This window comes from Falco rusticolus, chromosome 1 (assembly GCF_015220075.1).
Source record: "Falco rusticolus isolate bFalRus1 chromosome 1, bFalRus1.pri, whole genome shotgun sequence".
Classification (NCBI taxonomy): Eukaryota; Metazoa; Chordata; class Aves; order Falconiformes; family Falconidae; genus Falco; species Falco rusticolus.
In genome coordinates this window covers 41,437,978-41,454,864 of record NC_051187.1, presented here as the reverse complement: position 1 = coordinate 41,454,864, position 16,887 = coordinate 41,437,978, and positions in this window count along the sequence as shown.

Below are 16,887 nucleotides of genomic sequence, written 5' to 3'. Positions count from 1 at the left end.
CCAGGCTTTTAGCAGCTTCGGATGGGCTGGGAGGCACCCAAGTCCCCTGGGCTGGATCCAGACTGCTCTGCTCAGCCCCAGACACCCTCACCTCGGCTGCTGCCATCTCCCTCCCCCCCCCCCCCCCCCCCCCATTCGCTGTTTGGACAGTTCTCTCTCATTCTCCCCCAGGTGGCATTGCCTTAAAGCTGGGGCTGAGCTCAGCCTCTGGCTCTGACCCTGGCTCCCAAGAGCCTTCCCTTGAGCACGGAGCTCTTCACTCCTGAATGCTTAGCATATTCCCAATTTAAACATCTTGAGCAGTTTACCTACTATCTAAGAGCAACAGTAAAACCTACCCTCCCTACCTCAGCTACAAGCCCAAAGGGAGTTGTGTTCAGTGCCTTATGCCTCAAATGCTAACAGAAAAGAAAGATGCTGCTATTCAAAAAATATACCATGTTTAACCACAGAGGTACATTCCACAGTGGCTTCCCGAAGCCACTTAGCTTTATGTGCCTGATGCAGGGTTCACTGAACCAAGAAAGTCGTTGCACTCACTCCCCGAGCTCTGGCACGGTATCCTTTGGCACTCACACAGCATCATGGAAAATCAGTGCCCCAGATCACCAGGCAAGACCCATCTGAACAGCTTTTACCCTTCTCCCACTCAACTGGCAAAAGAGAAGTCCATTGACCATTGGCACTGCTGTAAATCAGACACACAGAAGATCATGTGCATGAGCTGGGTAATTCAAGACCAAATCTGTACATGTTTTGAATGTTGCTAAAATGCAAAAAACAGCAGCATGATTATCAAGCACATAAAGGACACACAACCTCCTACACTGGAGGAAAGGCTTCCTTTGAGCATACATTTTGCACAGACCCATTGTGTGGGCTTTGTATCTCTCCCCAGATCATCCATCATTGGCCAGAGACGAGGAAAGGCAGACAGGAATTGCTATATCAAAACACTCCAATAGTTATTCCAACTATTTCAAAAACAGTTACTTCAGCTCAGAGCCTAACACGCAATTTTGTTGTTGTGGCAGCCAGCCTGAAAGTGGAAGAGTGTTAATAGCAAAAATAAAGTGTGAACCAAAACTTATTAAGCCCTGTGATATGTTAAAAATAATAACAAAAGAAATCTGAGACCAAACGCCATTTCCCTTCAAAGAGAGATAAAATTAAAAATGACTCAGCAACTATGAGTCAGGACAGGAAACTTGTCACAGAGCCAGCGATTGTAGCTCCAGTGGAAATGGGCATGAGGGCTCCAAAGTGCTGCTGCTGGCACATTCATTGTCACCAACGCTGCCAAACGCGGCACGTGACCTGTCTGCAGAGCCGCACAGGACGAGCTCACCATAAAGAACTCGAGAAAGTCAGATGTTCCTCCAAATGAGTTATGAAAAAATGTAACTGTGTGAACAAACCGCAAAAATAAAGCGGGTTAAGGCAGCACAGCTGGGGCTCTTGCAGGTCACACAGTTAAACTGAAAAAGAGCAAGAGTGGGGGGCAGAGCTTTCTTCACAGGGGTTGTGCTGAAAGGCTGGGCCATTACCTGCTCCTGGCGCAGATGCTGAGCTCGGAGCAGTGCTTTCCTCCTGCCCACCCAGACGGCTAAGGCGATGATACAGAGCAACTCTCCCCAAATGGTAGGCAAAGGGTGCCCTGAGCTTTCTAGTCCTTCTGAACACAAAAGGACCTGAACTGCAGGACATGTCACCTGGACCGAGTCATCCCAGCTCTCTTTCAGCACAGCCATGGCTTGGGACTGCCACAAAGCTCATAAACCAGGGCTAGGAGCAGCCCCGACATGCACCAGAGCTCAGGGTACCCCAGTGCAGCTCAGACCCAGACACTCCCCCAGTACCCCCCTCCTGCTCCCCACAGCACCGAGTGCAGGAGGTCCTTACTGCCTCTGCATCTGGGTGGCACTCCATGCCTGGGACCAGGGGAAATCTCCACTGGAGTTTTGCTCTGCAACCCTCAGCTGATGTCCAAGCTGCTCATTAAGCACATCATGGGAAGCTGAGCTGTACAGGGGGAAGCTACTTCCAGTGTCAATCACCAGGACTAAGTCAAGCCAGCAGCTGGGCTTCCACCCACAGACATCCTGGGCAAAGTGTTCAGGCCTCATGATCCTCACTCACTAAAAATCATGGGATCCAAACTGGGAAAGGCTGGCAGGTGAACTCATGAGTGGTTAGCAAGCCCTGCACTGTTCTTTTGGAGAAAGAGCCAGGAGATCACTGTCTAGATAGACAAATTCATAAAGTTTTACTACAGAGATCATATAAGCCCTGCAACCTTTAATAAAGCAATTGTAATTACAGAGGATTATTATTTTTTAAATCAAGCGTTTCAAGTACCAGGTATATAAAAACACAGTTGCACAAGCTGCCAAAAAGGAATCAAGCAAAATATGTAACTCTCCCAGTAATTAACATTCATTAGGGGTAATTTGCATGCAATCCCTCATCAGATCTAGAAATGCCAACCCTGACGAACTGCCCAGTTTGTCCTTTGGGCATACTAGCCTTGCTCACATCCTGTCAGACCTTATATCTGAAGACCTCAGAACACCAGCAGGAAGGCAAGGAACTTGCCACCACAGGAGGGTTCTTACCGAGCGTGTAGCAAACTGCTTGCAGAGCGCAGCAGCAGAAGCTGCAAAGCAAAGCCTGTACCCGAGATCTATTAATTAGCTGATACATCACGAGTGTATTCTCATCTTTCTTTTCTCCTCAAAGGTGGTCCAGATCATCCCTCTGTCAAGTCCTCCCAGGAAGCAAAGCCTCCCTCACAGGATTTCCCTGCTGCCTCCCGGGCAGCTTCCCACGGCCTCAGCCCTCTGTGTCCCGCTGGGAGCATCGCCGCCCCCAGAGCTCCGGCCCTGCAGAGGGTCACAGCATGGCTGCTGGGGTCCCTCCGGGAGCAAAGCCAGAAGCCCTGTGTGGGATCCAACCTGGCAGGGGCAACCCGTGGGCAGAGCCACCCCTCACCCGAGCGGGAGAGGTCCATCGCAGACAACTACTTCTACCAGGGCCCTAGAAAAGCTCTTTGGGGTTGTGTAACGGATACTCAAATACCAGGGAGATGAAATCCATCTGCAAGTGTTTCTCATGGAAGAACTGTGCTATAGAAATTCTACATACTGCTTCTAGCCAAAAGTGTTATTTTGCATGGGCTGCACCACATGGATATTTTTATTACTACACTTCATAAAATATTTCTGAAGTTTCCTGGAAGGTACTGTTTCACATGCCACCAACAAACACAACGTTTGCTCCAAGCGACTCCTGACATACATGCAGAGGAGGAGAAAATTAAAAAAAAAAAAAAAAATCACCCAAAGCCTTTTCAAAAGCCGTATCTTCCATGCATTGCAGAGATGCCATGGCTTGTGATGGATGGGGCCATCACTGGAGTCTGAATCATCCAGGGCTTTCCCAGTAAACCACATGCTCCCTTCCATTAAGGGGGTTTCTTGATGTCACAAACAACATAGGACAGTTTCCTACATAAGCTTCTAGCTACGCCTTGCCAGAAACTGTCCCCTCTGCTACCTGCTGTCTCCCACCTGCAGTCATTCTGTCACTCTTGTAGCCAAAGTGGAACCAGAAAGAACTCTCCAGGTGGGAAAAAACCAACACTTCAATGTGCTGGCCAAAGTCCTCATGAGCAGTCAGCCCCCTCTACTCACACTTCTCCTCACCCTGTGACTTTCACTTCTAGCCCCACAACAGTTGTACATCAACAGCACAGAAAGACCCACACCACCTGAGCCCCCACACATTTGTTCCAGCCCAGCCTCCTTGCACAGCCGTTTCTCACCAACGTGGTTTCACATCCTGGATCTCTCCACAGCATTTTCAGCAATAGCATTTGTGTCCCAGCTCCAGACCTGGAGCACTGCTGCTCCATGCCGCTCCGCACCAGCAAGGATCAGCAGCGGCAGGGTTATCCCAGTTTCTGATGGTGGAGGAAATGCACTTTAAAAAAAAGCAGTATTTTAAATAAATGCAGAGCAATTGTTCTGCTCAGAAGTGCTGCTATTAGGCAGCAGCTTGAAGAAAAACAATGTCTGGTGAAAAAACATTTTAAGTGATGCTTGTTTATTCACTGATTTCTTAGTGACTATCAGCTTGGCATGGGTTAGCAAGGCACATCAGAGTTCTGAAAAATTACTTTTAAGTCTCCTAGTGTGACAAAATAATAGCTGGCTAACACCACAATGACTTTTAAACCACACTTAACAGGGGATATTAATCAAGATATTCCCCAACTTCTAACTTACCGATATTGATTATATCTGTGTAATGAGGATGGATAGGGTTTCAATTTGAGACTTAACCCCATTGCTGAAATAATTGATTGGAGATGAAAACACTTCCCCAATTCAGTTACCTTTTGGATCTTTAGAAATGTTGGCTTTGAAACATGTTAACAGATTACTGAGATCTCAAAAGATAGCATCCCAAATTCCTCCTTCAGGTTTCAGTGTAGCAGGCATTTCCTCAATGATTCCTTTCCAGATTATTACAAGGGTCTCACACATAAAAGTATGGATCAAATACCTAAGTCTAAGAAGTTGGTAATTTTGTGAACCCTAATTGAAATTTTTACCAGTTACAAAAAAAATAAATTTGAGAGACTTCAGATAAGCTTTAACTATGTGGAAGAAAAATAATCTACAGTTACTGTATTTCCTTAGGAGCCAAAGAAAGGCTAGAAGAAACCAGAGTGAAAAGAAATAATTATCATAGGCACAGGCATGCAAAATTTCTTTAGTCTGTTATTAAATGATTACTTCATTTGGATCTTTATGATGTCATAAAACAAATTACTAGGAGGACAGGGTCATTGTCCTGTTGTTGCCGGGTAGTGCTGCCAGCACAGTTAATAACTCCTGCATGGATTCAAATGCAGATACTGGAAAAGAGGAGACTTATCTTTGCAAGTGTAGAAATTGGGGGGAACAAAAAAAGTGCTTATCCGTGTCTCTGAAATAGAAGCACAGATTTATCAAGCCCTTCTCCTAAGAACACATTTGCCAGAGAGCCATAATGCCTTGAGATTAATTATTCTGAATAAAAATCATGGAGGATGACACTAAGCAGTATTGATTCCTTGCTCAGCTGCTGTCCTAGCCTTATTTGTTGCTCCTGCCTTGGATCCCTTTGCCTTTTCCTTTGCTCTACTTTCACCTGGAGTTCATCCACAAAACAGGAGAGCCTAAAACAACTTAGTTTCTAACTTCCTATTTTATCAGAGTTCCCTATAATCAAGAACTTAAAAATAGGATGTCCTCCAAAAACTAAGCTCACTTCCTCCTCTCCCTTTCCTGGTCCAACAGGGGTGGTACAAACCAGTGACACGTGTTTGGGAAAGCAGGGCCAGAAGCGCCATAATTTTCCATTCAAAACTAACCAGTCTGGGGTTTATAGATATATATTTTTTTTCTTAGTTTGTTTTGTTTAAGTAGTTCCCCAAAGGCTCGGCCAATATTTAGGGGAGGAGGGAATACATCCTGAGGAGGGAGGCATTTAAGATAAGAGCAAAGATTTGTGCAGCTTTTTTTGCTCAAAACTTTGCATACGCAATCAGTAGCCAGGGGATAATTTATTGACAAAATTTGTGGCAGATCAGACAAGGTGTTTGTGAGATATGGGACTTTGAAAAATGAGGTGCAATTCAGCCTTTGAAATATTCCTCTAACAATTTATCGTAGAGCTGTATCTCAAAACCTACTTGGCCTAGAAACTTCAAGTTTGTTTTATTCAAGAGTCCTTGGCTAGATTCAGTGCACAGGAATACTTCAGATAAGGTCAAAGTCTTATTTACTCTACTCTCCCCCCTCCCCAATTTTATTTTATTTTTTTCTCCTTCCTTAAGCCATCAAACATTTCTTCAGTCTGGAAGAAGACTGTAAGAGAGTCTTTGTCAGGGGTTAGCTGCTCTGAGGGGATGTGGACACAGATATGCTAGCAAAGCTCAATTAGCTTGACTTCCAGAAGATTAATACTTGCTCCCCAGCTAGTCTCTGGGCTCAGCACACACCAGCACTCCACTCAGCCCTCCCCGAGCATCAGATGCCAGCACAGGCCGATTTCGCAGGTCTGTGAGCCAAGCTCACCCCACCGAGCGCACCCCAGCCCAGCAGCAGCCTGCCTGCGCACCCACGGCGGGGCGGCTCTCCAGCGCCAGCGCAGGAGATTCCCAGGCAGATCTCATGGCATGACAAGGGAAAGAAGAAAACCCTTGGGTGCAACATTTGGAATCCAGGGTTTCTAGGCGCCTCATGCCTCAAATGCTCGACTCCAGCTTCACCTTGGCAGCGCCCCAGCTGCAGCCAGCAGCAAGCCTGCCACAGCCAGCCTTCGGGGGGCTTTGCTACCCCAGACACTCGGGTCACATCCAGGGTGTGCCTGGGGAGGAAACTTCACCAGCACAGACAGACAGTGTCAGTTTAGCCACACGGTTACACAGTGGGGCAGGTTTCACCCAGAGCAGGAAAGGAAGCTGAGAGTAGAGTTTCTAGAGTTTCATTTCATTGGAACTATTTTTAGAAGAACAAAAATACAAAGCCTGCAACTGCTGAAAGCATAACTTCATCCCAGGCCTATGGATGTTAATTTAGCTTGTTACAGTCTTTTGGAAAAAAAAAAAAAAAAAAAAAAAGAGAGAACACAGAAATTCTACAAATGCTCCTCATGGCACAACTTCTCTACTTAACCTCTAACATTCTGACAGACACCTTATCTCAGCTCACCTCTGGTATCAGCAGCGCTGGTTTCTGGCAGATAAAAAGGCACTCAGGCTCCTGGAGGCAGGGTACCAAAATGAGGAGACAGCCATCAACAGCCTCTTGGTACATCAGAGGATATCACGCAGCTTTCCCAGCCAATGCTCTGGGCCGAGATCCAAGGCTTCAGGCTCCTCACCACTAGCTCAAGGGACAGAAACCAGAACACCCCCTCCAGCCCCCTTTATCACTCCCAGAAGTCCTTTGCCTGCCACACCTGCCCCTGGTCTCTTATTTGCTCTGGACCAGCACTGGCTGTAAATTGCCCTCCATGGCAGATGGATCCAATTTCTTTTGACCTTACAATTTCAAATAATCAGGTAGGCTTTTCACCTGCCAGCTACCTTGACAAGCAAATTGATTTTGCAAACAGGAAAAAAAACCCAGCAGGGAGGAGGGGAAGAGAGTGGAAGGGGTGAGGGTGAGGAATGACAAGCCTTTTCCTATCTTGCCCCAGGTGAGTGTTGCAAATTGGCAGCAGCAGTAAGGGAGTCACCCAGGGTTACCATGCAATGATTTGAGTATTAACAAGCATCCTTGCATTGTTTTCATCCATAATGTATAATTAACCCCTTGGAGCCAATGAGTCTGGCAGTGTCATTGTTAGGGTTGATGTACAAGGCGGCATGGCATGTTACACTGGGAATTCCTAACAGCCCACCATCAAAGGTTTAATCATATGCAATTTATGCCTTCACAGTTTATTATATATTGGAGCTTGCTGGAACCTCTCCTTTTATCGTGCACCAACATGCAACAAATCTGTGTAATCTCCAGTTGAGTGCATTGTCTCGTAAGTGCCCTTTCCCCATAGAAAAAAAGCAGTAACAAGATATTTTTAAACAGTCTAGACTGTAAATTGAATAGGAGGAGGCGGAGGCTGAGAATGAAAGATATGGATGTAGCTCCTTTAATATAGGACAGCACATATACATAACTTTAAGTCTTGTGGCCGTTTTGGAGCAGCCAGAAGGAAACCTGAATGGAGAGGTTTAACTTTTCTGGGCTCTAAAATGCTCTGTTAAAGATGTATATATTAATTTTCCCAGATGCTCTTACTTAATACCCAGTATACGCCTTGTGCCAGCAGGTAAATAGATTAGCTACCAGCAGAGAGTCGTGCATTAAGGCAGAACTGGGCAGCAGCAGGTTGTCGAAGGGAACTGCTGGGACTCCGCTGTGTCACTGACGGTGCCAGCTCCGAGCTGCGGTGCCGCAGGGCTGAGCGCTGCACACCTGCCCCACATGCCTGCCCCGCACGCCTGCCCCAGCACTCCCTCCCAGCCTCCGGCAGGTCTGGCAGGAATTGGGTTCTGTTGGTTCATTGACGACGTTTTTGCCTCAGCTGTATTGAACGGGCACATACACATTTCAGCTGGTCTGCAGGCAGGACAAGTAGCTTCTGGCCCGGCTCCAGCCCCAGCTCTGCACAGGGCCAGCCCCATGCACAAGACTGATGAGCTGGGCCTGGGGAAAGCCATGAGATCAGCCCAAACTTCTTTGTATTTGAAGAAACAAGAGATTTCAGCCATCAAGGGACATCACCCTCTGGCTCTTTTTTTGCACTGGTGCTAGTGATGGACCTTTAAAAGACAAGACAACCCCCCCCCACACACCCCCTAAAAAACAGGCGTCAAGATTTTCCCATAACAGCTAAGTCAAAAAGTTGGGATTCGAACATTGCAGAAGATCCCACAAAATCCCAGGCTGGTTAGCAGTGAATGGAGTGAAACTGAAATATCTTTAGTTCCAAATCCAAAAGTTAATCACCCAAAGTACTTACTGGTTTAGAACAGTCTGCTGAGACCCCTGCACCCAGGACAGCCCTGCCTGGGCCACGGAAAGCAGGAGGACGACAGGGAGGGAAAATGCAGTGTTGTGTTGCAGGTGAGGAACAAGACAATTAAGTGACTTGCTTTAAATTACTGGCAAGATTCAACAGCAATGGGGGCTGAATTTAGACCTCATAAACTGTCATCCAAGATCACTGTTATGGGTGTAAAGCTGGCACCCGGTGCCAGAGAAAAGTACAGGAAAGTCACCCAGGAGTCACGGCTCCCAGATAACGTATGCAAATAGATCTTCGTTGCATGAGGCAGCAGGGTGTTTTTCACATTATCACCTTTCCAAGGTAAGGTCTCAGTACAGCCAGGGATGCTTCCAAATAGAGAGGCTTTACTGACACCTGTTGTGCAGTGAGCACCGAGCGGGGAGTTTATCTTCGCGGTGGTGGCACGATGGGGGACAGGGACCAGGTTATCTCCATGCGGGCCTTGGAGTGACACCGCAGCTCCTCCAGCAACCTCGGCAAAAAAGAGCAGGATCACATGGCACAACATCTGCTGCGGGAAATGTCTTCTCCAGGGATGACTCAGCTCTTCTGCTTGCCAATCTGCAGAGGAAAAGGATGACATTTCAGATTAAACCTCTTTAAGGTTAATATGTGGAGAAACTACCGATATACCACGAACTATTCCCCATCACATGCTTGTCCTGAGCAGGTTAAGAGGAGTGCTCCTCTCTGGGGGCCCTTTGGTGTGGGTTGGACAAATGCCCCTCAGGAAAGGTCTGGGCATAAAATGACTCCTGTCTCAGAAGCGGGGGACAAGCCTCTCCAGGCTTCCTCCAACCTTGCTGCTCAGCAAAGGGACCCTAACACAGAGATGAAAGGACAAGTCCATCACAACCATCTCAAAAGACAGGGCTGAAAAAAGCAGCAACTGGCAAGAGACTGCCCTGGGGAGCTGGGTACAAACCCTGATGATCATTCATTTGGGATGGACGCTTTCTTCCTGAAGTCTGTTTTTATTTAAAAATAGAAGAAAAAAATCAGAGCTGGGCTAAGCATCCCAAAGGTGAAGACTTGCAAAATACTTCTCCAGCCTCTGTCCTATCCCATCTGTAGGGCTGACAGTGACTGCCCCAGTGTGGGGAGCACCGGAGGGATCATCCCTCAGATGAATCCTGAGGTAGCGAGCTGCTGTGCCCTGCAGCCCACTGAATTTTTGTCAGCCAGAGTAACAGTGCCCTGAAATCACGGAAAACCATCAACAGTGTTGAATGCTTGTGGTAAAAAAAAAAAAAAAAAAAAAAAGTTGCAAAGAATCCAGCCAAACAGGCATATTGCTCAGTTCCCACTCAAACTCCATCTCACGCTTCCCTCCGGTAGGGCTGTGCATCATATCTTTAAGTCTTGTCTAACCACCTCCTTTCTTCCTGCAATATTGTGCTGCGGATGTCTGTGCCGTGCTACCCAGGCTTTTTCCCTGGTGGGTGGGAATCAATTATGTATTCATTGCTCTACAATGCACACTCTTACGGCAGAGGAAGCAGAGGTCACGGAGACATCATTTGCTGCTGCTAACCCTCAACTACGCTTTCACACTGGAAGGTGGGGTTCCAGCAAATATCCTCGCTTCCCATCCCAAAGCGCCCTCCCGGCTGGATTTACATCAAAAAGCAAAAGCAAGAGGCTAAACCGCCTGATGTAATCAGGCAACAACTGTAAAAGGAGAAGCAGCAGTGGGCTGCTGGCGAGTGTTGGAATGCCATTCATCTCAGCTGGGGCTGTAAGCGAAGCCAGCTGCTGCTTACAGGTGGTCCGGAGGGGTTTGTGGGGACCAGCCCACCTCTCCAGCATTTTATCCACCAGGAGCTGGATCACAGCCTCAGCTCTCATCTTCTGCTCCACAGCCAAGTGTGAAGTCCTCATACCCCTCCTAGGATGGTCAGAAAATGGGGGGAGCTGCCGAGAGGTGGTGAAGAGCTTGGAACCGTGGCTGTGGTGCCTTGCCCTCACCAGCAGAGCACAGTGCCACTCACTGCAGGGCTCTCGTCCCCTCCCCTCCCCTGGCCACTCGTCCCAGGGTGCTGGGGAACACCAGCCTCTAGAAAACCCAGGTTCAGCACTAGGATTGTCCAGCAAAGAGCTGGCTGAGTTTTCATCATAGCATTATTGGTATGAATAAAGGCAATTTAAGAACATGGCAATTGCTTCAGGCAACAATCAGTCATTTTTCAGTGCGTGTTCACTTGCTTTCCCCATGATGGTAGGAATGGTCTAAACTTCTGGCCCAGCACCTCCATCACACTTTGCCCTTCAATTCTCATTCTAAACCTGATAATTTAAGCTATTCCAGCAAGAAAGCCAAGAAGAAACCTTAGCTCATCCCTGTCCTAGGTGTAGTTAATTGCCTCTGAGAAGAGACAACCCCACAAAGAGAGAAAAGACAGAGTCTGTAAGGTAAAAGGCCTTATTCTGATTTTTGCAGGCTTCTCACACATACTTTTTCCACTCCTTTGAACAGCTACTGTCACATCAAAGTTCATAACATCAAAGTTCATAACAGAGCCATCCATGCAGGAGCTAATCATGCACATACCTCACAGCCAGGAAGTCATTTGGCTTTAACCTCTCCGTTCTGGGATCCGTGTTAACAAACTGCTCTTCCCAGATCATTCCTTGAATATCCGAGCTATCTCCCTTTACTGTGAGAAAGGCCACGGTTAGTCAAAGAGGTGCTGGGAGGGAGGAAGTCGTTAAATGGAACATTCGGAAAAGACCATATTGGGTCTAGGACTGGCAGGGCTGCTGTACCCTGGATGCTTTGGGTGCGCTGGCAGCACCGCAGGCACCCACCCGGAACCCAACCACCCCCCGCGCCTCGGCGGCGGGACTGGGACAGGGCGAAAGCGGCTTTTGTGGGTGTGATTCACTGTCTCCCCTTAAGCCTATTCTGCTGGCATCTGTTAAGAAATCACTGCACATTATTAAGATAGCTTTTAATTGGCATTAACTACATTACATAATTTTTTCATAGGCAAACCAGCTTTCTTTACAGCTGCATAATGTCAATAAATGTGGGACAAACCTCAGCCTCACATACATTCAGCTTAGGAAGAAGTGTGGCTTAAATTCGAAGTGTCCGTCATGCAGAAGGAGACCAGACAGGGAGACTGTACTTTTCCATCACATTCTGGCTGCTCCCTAAACGTGAGCACAATGTACAGACCTTCAGCTAAGCAGAGCACCTCCTAGCAAAGGGTATGGAAGCTATTAAAGTTTAAAATACAATCATGTGCATGAAAGAGAGGTCATTCCTTCACATTGCTTTGAGTTCAAGCAAAAGAAAAAAAGGGAAAGTGTCTCAGCTGATTAGAATAGGTCAATGGAAAAGGAATAGGAAACCAGGGAGGTGGGGGAGAGAACCCCAAATAACTTAAGATTGCACCAAATGTCACTTGGTGTCCTCACGATGTCCAGCACAAGGAGCTGACACATCACCTACCCTCTCCCATCCTCAGCTTACCCAGAGAAGCTGGGTTAAGGCACAGTGGGGTTACACACCAGCTTCGCACAGGGGTAAGGTTTTCCTCAGGACTGTTGGCATTTCAAGGTGAAAAATGCAAGACAAGAAGCAGCTCACATGCAGATAACAACCCACCGGCCAGGGGCCGACCTCTGTCCTTCCCCTGCACCGAGCTGCTGGCACAGGGTGCGGATGCACAGGGAAGGGGGACAGGACGGGAACCCCCCCCAGCCTTTGAGTGATGAAAGACAGGGGAGCAGAAGGATGAAATCCACCCCCAGCTGTTCCACATGTGTCGCTTGGATGGAGCAGGTCAGAAGAGGCAACCTGCTATGTTAATGCAAGCAGGACTAATGGTGATGGAGGTGAGGAGCAGCCTCACCCATGCCCCTCCCTCACCCTGCACCTCCACAAAACTTTTCAACAAAGACAGGCATGTTATATTTAACAGCAAAACTCCAGAGAAACGGGGGGGAATGGTGAACCATGGTTCTCCAGGAGCTTCAAGATCTACATGTATTTTCCGTAAAATAATTCATTCTTAACCTGAGTCTCTGTCAAGCTCCCATGTTGGTTGAGACTTGTAGAAGCAATAATTTATAAATTATGAACAGTAGCAAACAAACAGCTTTTTTGGTATCTGCCATTGCTTGTAAAAGAAATACATGCAAAGCCCCAGGAACCTCGAGGTGTCAACTGAAGAAACATGCTAGTACCCGTTTCCCCATCAATCAGAGTGACCAGCGTGTCTAACCACAGCTCAGAATAGCAGAAAACAAATGCTTCCAACAAGCTGCTCTGTATTTGCTCTGGTGACTAACAGCTCAGGGGGACGGGGGGGGGGAATTTGCAGGCAATTTATGAGTGGGGAAAAAAAAGTACCACTTGGATATTATTCATTGCAAATTATTCATGTTCTTTTTCATGCAAGTAGTCTGTCCATTCATCAAAATTTTTGCTTCATCCAGGGCTGGGAAACAAGCTGTTACTCATTTTTATTTTCTTGCATTGCACTTAAGGTATGATATGTAAGGAAAGTCATATTCTGCTGGTACTTAGGCAAGGGACAGAATTACGGAGCAGCATAACTGCTGGCAGCAGAGCCCTGGGCCTGCAGGCAGCTCTCCTGGGTAAGGGGCGGCACTAGTGGGGTGTGCATCCACCACAGAAGGGCTGTTACCAGCACCATGGGGAAAAGCAAGGCTTCGGCTTGCACCCCTCCCGCAAACACTGGGATTTCTGAGATGTGGTTGGTGGAAAGCAGGGTGCAGCAGCAGAACCCTGCCATCACCACCACCTGCAGCCTTCCAGCACCCCACACCAATGCAGAGGGTCCCAGCACCAGGGGAAGCCTCCTTGCACACAGAACATGGCTCAAAGGTTAAGGGCACGACACCTGCCCTCCGCAAACCCTGGGTGCTCAGCCCTGCCTTTGGGGAGGCAAGACAGGGACACAGTGGAAAAAGCTGAATTTCCCGCTGGGTGGCCAAAAGCACCTTGGCCCCGCTGTGTAAGGGGAGCGGCCGGTGGCGTGCGCAGAAGGCAGACACATGCACCTGCACACAGATTGAGTCATTGCATGTGGCAGGTACCAGACGGGTCTTTGCATGCCTAATTATTCAATCTGCATTTGTGATAATTGCCTGGGCGAATCCGGCATGCAGGCGGGTGTTATCCTGGGCTTGTTAGACTGCTGATATTAAAAAAAAAAAAAAAAGTAGTCAGACTTGCTTATGCATTCCTGTTTTGTTGTTTTTCCATTTCATTGATTAAAATGTGAGAGTGAATTTAGCCTTAATGAATGTCAAGGACTCTCTTGCTGGAAGTAAAACTAGTTCAGGCGGTGCTATGCAAACTTCCAGCACCGGGCTGGCCAAGGCAGAGAGCCCTAACGTGCCGAGCTCCTCAGCCCCAGTGGCGGTGTCGGCAGGGCAGGGCACACGGTGTGAGGATGCTGGCTGCCCAGCACCACCACATCCCAGCCCAGTTCACCCCCCATGACCAGGCTGCCCGGTGCAGGGGTGAAAGCGGGCATCCCGACGGGAGCGCAGCCAAGCCAGGCTGGCATGGGGCAGGCGGTGGCCATGGTGCTCGCTGGCCTAGCATGTTCCCGGCCGGCCGGAGGCTCCTGCTCGGCTTTTGCAGAGCGAGGTGTTTACTGTGGTCCTGCCTCTCTGCAGCAGCTGGAAAGTAGGCTGCAACGCAGGAAACATGACATCATTTGCCTTCTCCCAGCACAAGATAGATTAGCTCCTTTGTAAGGGGAAGCAGTGGTGAGAAACACACACCCCCAGCAGTAAATTCCACTATTAGAGAGACACATTTATTGGGAGATAACAAAAGAAAGCTGCTTCTGCAGTGACTTTTTGGATAGAAAAAAGGAGACATCTATTTTATTCTTTTGAAGTAGATACTGTGGAGGAAATGGCTAGCTCTTTACAGCTGGCTGTGTTTTCAGCTATAGCTTTCCCCAAACCTGCTCCTGAAGCTGTGTGCTATATGAGTCACTCCATCAAATAAAGAGCAATAATAAGTTATTGTGAGCACCAGGCTTTCAGATTTCTCAGTCTCCTCATCTGAAGAATAAAAATTACCCCCCTCCTGACTTCTTAACTTTGTTGGCCAAACTTTAAAGCTGTGGCTGAAAACCAAGCAAAAGTACCGAGCATGCTACTGTAGTGCAACTGGTTTCATGTAGTTCAAAGTCAACATTCCTGGGTTTATTTCCCAGCTCTACCACGGCCTTTTCCTTGCCTTCTTTTTTTTAATTATCCAGCCTTCAACGAGTCATTTGATGAGTTTCTTCTCTGTAAAACAAGCCTGTCCTGAAGGACACCAGAGGGTGCAGAAGTTCATGTGAGCAAATTGCTTTAAATCATTCTTTGATTGTATATAAAGCCAAATAAATGAATAATGAAATCAGTTACTTCTTCCTGGAGAGATTGAAATTTAAGGCAAATGTAAACCCCACCCCCACCACCCCCAGCCCTCACATCCAGCAGGGATTTTAGGCCAGAGTGGGAAGCTCGGTGTAACGGCGCCTTGGCAAGGTCAGGCTGCCCACCCCAAGGTGCCTCTGGTCAGCCTGGCTTAGCTGGGTGGAGATCAACACAGGAAGATTTAACAGGTTTTCTTCATGTTGCGATGCTGGTTTCTGCGTTTTCCCCTTTCTCTTCCCAAACGCCCCCTCGCACCACCCAGCTCCATCCCCGCCACCCCTCGCAGGCTGGGACGGCTGGGGGCAGCGGGGACCGTGCCATCGGTGCCTCTGCAGAGAGCATGGGCGTTCAGGGCTGCTTTGGGTGGGAGGGCGACCCTGTTCGCAGCAGCTGACGAAGCTCCAAGCTATGCACCCGCCGAGAGAGAGAGGAAACCACCTCTCTCAGTGCCTCTGCTCGCACCGCTGATTCCCACAGAGCCGGGGAGCCTGCCAAGAAGGAGGTTTTTCAAGAGAGCAGATCCTAGCGAGGTCTGATTTCTAGCTGGGAAATGCATTATGCATCTGGTACCTTAGGGAATCGCTGGAGAAGGCTGAGAGAGGCTGGCAGTGGGTAGCTATTAAATATATTGCAGCTATTATTATTATTACTGTTGAGAAGGCAGGCACTAGGATATCATTGAGGGAGGCTGAAGAGAAGAAATATAAGCAAAATACAAGCAGCACATAGGAAATTAAACCATCTTCAGAAAGTAACCCAGGGAAATGCAAAACCAAAGTAGAACTGGCTGGAACAGGCAATTTTTCTGCAAATGTTTCCACATTCACCCCATCACCCTCTCCTCAGCCACAATCAGAGCCCCATTTTGCACTAGAATGGAGTATTTAAACCTAGCAGAAATCCAGCAGAAGTAAAGGTTATGTGCTCAGTGTGAGGTTTTTGCAGCCAAAAGAGCTCATTGACTCCAGGGGTCCCTGGGTCAGAGATACACTTGTACAGATTTGGTTGGAGTTATTCCGGGAAGAATGTTGGCTTGCTCTCAGCGGCTGTCCTCGTGCAGCCGTGCATGTTGGGGAATACGTGGCACCACGATACCCTGAACCGTGAACGCTGGTTCACGAGGATGAGAGCTGCCATATCCTTGTAGGACTGTAGTTTGGCAGAGGGAGGAGGTGGTCCGGAGGCAGGAGCAAGCAGACAGCAGAGCAGGCATTCATTCCCTGGTTTTGGCAGCAATACTGCTTTAAATCCAGTATTTCCTTAGAAATAAGAATTAAAGCTGTTTTAATAACATCCTTTTTAGAGTCAAAGGCTCCATCCACAGCCCACTGAGGAGGAGGGAGAGATTCCCAGTGTGCCTGAGACTCAGCCCACAGCGCATGTTGCTCTCTTGATTTATTGGAGACTGAAGCTCACACTCCCAGGGGATCCCCAGCAAAGAACAAACCAAATTATGGCTGCTACCTTTGGAAATCAGATTTCAAGACAATTAACTACTGCAAAAAGATTGCTGTTTGCATCACAGGCCCTAAAACTGCAGAATCCTGCCTGTTGTTATTCCTCAGAGACAAACGTGCAGTAGTGCACATTTCTGTTAATACAAATAACCCTTTCCACCCACAAATATCCTTCTCGCTTTCAGAGCCCCCTTAGCTTTTTATGTTAGTGTCCTAGATCTGCTGCTGCCCTAAGAAAAACACACACCAGAAGAGCATCCTTATTATTCCTGCTTGTAAAGACAGTCATAGGAAAGCAGATACCACATGACCTAAATGCTGTACTTGGTGGAAGTAAATCACCACATTCTCACTTAAAATATGACGGCATTCAGGGGCTCATGTCAAA